This window comes from Athene cunicularia (assembly GCF_003259725.1).
Source record: "Athene cunicularia isolate RWA chromosome 4 unlocalized genomic scaffold, athCun1 chr4_part1, whole genome shotgun sequence".
Classification (NCBI taxonomy): Eukaryota; Metazoa; Chordata; class Aves; order Strigiformes; family Strigidae; genus Athene; species Athene cunicularia.
The window spans coordinates 26,244,506-26,250,505 of record NW_020799098.1 but is presented as its reverse complement, the minus strand read 5'-3'; positions in this window follow the sequence as shown (position 1 = coordinate 26,250,505).

Sequence of the window (6,000 nt, the reverse complement as noted above, 5' to 3'; positions counted from 1 at the left end):
GAGACGCCCCTGCAGCCCGCGGTGAGAGGGCAGACCATGCCCCTGCTACCCATTGAGGTCACTGGTGGAGCAGATGCCCACCCACAGCCCGTGCAGGACCCCACACTGGAGCAGGTTGCTGTGCCCAAAGAAGGCCAGGACTCTGAGAGAAGCCCACACTGGAGCAGTCTGTTGTTGGGAGGACTGCAGCCTGTGGGAGGGACACACACTGGAGCAGTTCGTGAAGAGTTGCAGCACGTGGGAAGGATCCACATTGGACAAAGTTCATGGAGGACTGTCTCTGTAAGAGGGACTCCACGCTGGAGCAGGTGAAGAGTGCAGAGTCTTCCCCCTGAGAAGGAAGGAGCAGAAGAAACAATGGGTGATGAACTGACCTCAACCCCCATTCCCCACCCCCCTGTGCTGCTCAGAGGGAGGAGGTCAAGAAATCGGGAGCAAGGCTGAGCCCGGAAAGAAGAGAGGGGTGGGGGAAAGGTGGACTTTTTAAAGATGTGGTTGTATTACTCACTGTCATATTCTGTTTGATTGGTAAATTAGTGTTGGTGGTGATAGTGTTCAAATTAAATTGTTGTTCTTTCTTCCCCAATAGAGTCTTTCTTTTGAGTGTGACCATAAAGGGTGAATTATCCATCCCTGTCCTTGTCTCAATCCTCAAGTGTTTTTTTATATTTTTTTCTCCTCCCCATCCCCCTGGAGGAAAAAGACTTGAGCAAGCAGCCATGTGGTGCTCAGCTTCCCTTTGGACTTAAACCACACCACCAGGAAACTTCTGTGAACATAATTTATGCAACCGCTTGCAATGAGATGCTCCAGGTTTGTTCTGATAACTATATAAACATTCACCACGAACTTCAATGACTTTGAACATCAAGTCAGATTCTCACAGCCTCTTCAAAAACATCTAAAACCAACATGCCATAGGGAAACTGACTGATTTTTCATTAAAACAGGAAGTTTCCCTCATTCTGTTTTGCTACTGGGGATGAAAAGCATAGTAACAGAATATGCCACGACAGACAAAGCCTTTTTGTGCTGATTCACAAATACCATTAATGGCAGCTTCTTCCTCAGAGAATTCCCTCCCTAGGTTTACAATGACAGGGCATATAAAGATTCATTTGTATTTTTAATCATCTGAAAGGAGTGATTAAACTGCTGCTTGCAAGAAGCAGCTGCCACACACAAACATAGTCAAAGCCATTAGCCAATTTATACATCATTTGCACAAAAAGACCTTTAGACTATCCAAGAAACCAATTACTATATTCAGCACTGCTGCATATTAATAAAAATAGTATGCCATGGGAGATGCAGTTAGCTCAATTTTTTTATTATTTGACCCTCAAAGATCACATAATGTAGGTTAATTGCATATGATCACAAAACTAATTCCATTTTTCATACTTTGTCAGAGAGCCCAGCCCCACACCAAGTGACTATTCTGTAAGTCAGGGCAAAAAATTTTGAGTATTCAGAACTGAGGAAAGAGGCCATGAACCCAATGCTTTTCCTGACTCCCTGTTGAAATCAGGCAACATTGAGGAGGAACTGGTACAGACTAAATGCTGAGGGAAAAACCTCGAATGTGCAGCCAGGGAGTATGACTTCAGACAAGGACTTGTAATGTGAAAAATTTTGCGTTAACTTGAAGTTGGGACATCATTTATGTGCATTACAAAAGGACATTGTTAAAATATTGATAGATGTGACAAAGAGAAATCATGGAAATCAAGCTGTTCCATAAGAAAACATTTTTGAAGAATATTATGAGAGAAAATTAAAGCAAAGCATTTTATTTTGGTGATTACTAAACTTCACCATCATAGATTGCTGTGATGCTTCTCCTCTACTGACTTTTCCTCCAGGAGGACTTACGGTCTCTTTCTCTGCCAGTTGTTGAAAATCTCAGAAATGCCTTCAGAAGTTTCATTCAGATCTTGTATTAACTTAAATTTCATACAAATAAGGAAAATTAGGCTTTGGCACTGTGTTTATTAGGTATTAGGAGGGCATAGAGTTTAAAGGATTGCTTGTCATGTGTTTGCTAATACAGGCTTCCTTCACCTTCAGAAAACTCTTGTGTTGGCCTGTGTCGGAGATAAAGCACCAAGTCAAATGGTCAGTGCATATTGTTCCCTATATTACTGACGATTTTCCAAGTAATATCAACAAATTAACATTAGAATTGGGCAAACATTGCTATAAATAAACTTGATAAACACAGAGTTTGTCACAGTGTAAATAGAATGTCTTCTCTGATATGTAGCTTAAGTGATAAATTATATCTAGTAAATGATGAAAGTGCTTTAGCAATATTCTAGTTATATGAAGTATATGCAATTATTCTAGTCTCTCCTTTTGTCTCAACTGTTGTGGAGCATCTCTGACAAATGATTGACTTTCCTTAGAGCTGTTTGCATTTCAATTGTGACTTCAAGATGAAGCCAGAACAGAAAAAAAATATTATAATGGGGTTTGCAAATGCTAGCTTCTAAAAATATCCAATAAGAATATGTCAGATACTTTAAGGAACATAAAATAACTGCACTCATTTATTTGAGATCTTCATGGATCTTATAAGAATTGAGTTTATTTATCAACACTGCAACTTATAAATGATATTTAACAGTAAGAGTGGAAAGCAAATTTCTAATTCATGGTTCAAGTTGGAAATCTAAGAATTATGCTCAACCAATCAGCAAGCAAAGAAACAAAAATATACTAGGTGACACATTTCCAAGATGAACAGCACAAATTTTGAATAATGAATGCTTGCAATAAACTTCTAACAGACAATCTTCAGAGCAAAAATTGCTCAGAGAAATAACACAGTGAATAATGAAAACATGGGAGAAAAATAATGGCCCATATATGGACAAATCTTGCACAGAAAAAGAGATAAAATGTGATAGATAAATAAATAAATAATTTGTTATGAATTATTCACCTAGCTGTGTTCTTGCTTATAGAAAAGGATACGTTTTCCTCTCAGTTCTCCCACTAAGTCCTGAGTTAATTCTTTGATTATATACATTCTGTGTACCCTGAGAGAGACTTCTGGGTTACCTGGCACCAGTATCCCTGAGAGACCAGTGTTCTGAATTAGTCAACACCAGTTTAAATTGATTGAGATCCTGAATTACACTTCTCTCACACTATCTATACCGATGTTCTGATTTGGCACTCAATAATGTTAATGAAATAGACCTTGCTGTCTCTGTAAAGTACAAATTTTTTCATATATTCATAGATCTGACGGTGGGAAAAACTACTCGATCACCCAATCAGGTCTCCTGTATGAAAAGGACCATGGGGTTTGTCAGTTAGTCCTCTGTGAAGTTTAGGGGTTCATAGACAAACTCAAAAAATATGTATTTTGTATTTTAATATCATCCTTAAAGAAAAAAAGAATAAAATAAAAGGGGGGGGGAAGGGAAGGGGAAACTCAGTTTAGATAGTTACTCTAGGTCCCAAAGTCTACCACAGAGCAGAACTGGGAATTCATCTTTTACTGCAGTCATTAAGCTACAGCATCCTTCACCAGCTTTCCTAAAATCAAAGAACTGTATGCCCTTCATACTGAAGGGAACAAATATAATTGAGGCTTGTGACCCACAAAGCATATAGGTTCCAAAATGCTGTTTCATGTTTAACACTGCTGAAGCCTTTTTTGTTTCAAGCTGTGAAGAGTCGCTCCAACTGTTAACATCTCTATCTTACAATTACCTAAAAAATGGGATAAGATGAAGAACTCTTTCAAAACTGTGAGTTTAGGTTCAAAAAATGTTGGGGCTTAGGAAAAGGGAAAAACATAGGTAAAGCTGGAAAAGATGTACAGATTTTATGTTAACTTCCTGAAAAATCTACTGTATGATTTTAATTTCCTGTTGCATTGTAATATCGTTGTATAATGTGATAACCATGCATGCAAAACTCAGAGAATACTTACATTGGCAGTGAAGGATGTTTAAAGACCCAGTGCTATAAAGGTTTATGTAGTGAAAGTATTTATATATTAATAACACTTCAACTGCAGAGTATCTACCATGCGAACAGTGCTATTATAAAATGATGGATTTTCTAGAACACCACTGAAAGAGAAATTCAGTGTTGATCCAAGGGGACAGATGAGACAAACAGGTACAATATCTGTCACTTTCCAATAATCTCTCTTTTCACATCAAAAGATATGATCATGACTCCTCCATTGCACACACCTAGAAAAACCAACATCATATCATACACATGCATTCTAGTGATTCAGCCCTCAAACAGCTTGCCTTCTGTCAATCGCCTCTCTATTTCTTTATGTATTGTTAGTGCTAAACCAGATATGCTCCCCAACAAGTCTGGTTGTAGAGACCCAAGTTATTTTATGGACAAAAAATGGGCTTTGGAAAAATATTAACTATTTTGAACCTTGAAATGAATTAGTGATTGATAAAATGCTGATTTAAACAAACACATTCATCTTGTCCCGATCTTGCATTTATTAGCCATTTATGTGCCATACTGACTACTTGCTCCCTATGAGAAGGATTAACTCATGTTAATGCCTTGCAAGGAGCAAGAAGTCTGCAAGTCCAGAAAGTATACAGTCTAACTGAAACCAAATGTGGTAGATAGAAAATATTAACACCTATTTAACACAGACTTATAGTGAAGCTTATATTGTCTTTTTTCACTGTGTTCTTTGTGAAGGTCTCTGGAACACTTCTTTCAAAAATTGAGTGCACTCTGCACTGTGCTGCTGGCTAATCTTGGTGAGCTTGGGGAGTTCTTATTATCCAGGAAAGATATATATTCTTAGAATTTACTAACTTTGGAAGAAGCTCACTGACTAGTTTTCAGAATGAACCTGAAGGCATTGCCTAGGCTCTTCTAGACTTATTCTTCTTGCATAATACTTTAATCTGAAATTGTTCCGTTATAACCAGAATTTAGTAAATATGAGTGAAAGGAGATCCTGTATTAAAGAGCTCTTACACTTCTGGAATGTCTGACCGTACAGCAAACAAGAATATAGAGATATGGATTTGTCAAGGAAATGTATAATATGGTACCAAACCACATTTGATGTCACTTATTCTGAACCATTTAACTTGATGGACATCTTAGCATACTGAACCATCACTTACTCATTTTGCTGTATTGTGGCAATGGTAAATAGTAAAACCATTACCCAAGAAATCTTCATATGTCTCACACACAGCACGTTCAACTAAGATATTTGCATAATTTGCAGACCATATAGCATAACTCTCTCCTGTGAATTATTAAAAGGGGTGTGTGTGTGTGTGTGTGTGTGTGTGTGTGTCTCCATTTTGGTAAAACTGTTGATCATCCTAGTGAAAGTACTCAACCCTACTCTAGGTTGAATGCGAGGTGACGAGTATATGGAAGTAAAAGGTAATTAATTTATTTCTTATATATTTACACCTTATTTAGAGAAGTATGATGCAGATATTTATGCAGAAGTTTATCTGCGTAACTGGAAATCCTTCTAGGAGAAGACATTAAATCTTTTTCATAAATGTAACGGTCAGGAGATATGATCTGTTTTCCACTCTATCTCCTGTAATTCATATTGGTAATGTTACAGAATATCTGTACAGCCCAGCACCTGAGATAGGCTTGCCCATTTTATTTTATGGACAGCACAGGTCTTTCCAGTATAATTATCTTTATTCCTGAATATCTTCCTCTGTAGCAGTCTTTCATGATTACTGTCAGGTTGATGTAGAAAAGTTAGCAATGTCCCTGTGCGCTATTATTGTCTCAGAAGCTCCGTAGGTTGTTCATTTGCTAAGCCCACATAACGTTATGACAATCTTCTTCCTCTCTGATGAAACTACCCCGATGCAATAAATTGCTTCAGCAATGCTAGTGCTGACATTCTTTTTGCACGATAGAGATAAAAACTATATACTCTTTTCTGTCATTAATATTGCTAGGATTAGTTTCGCTTCTTTGGACTTTTTTTGTACTTTGTGTTCACAA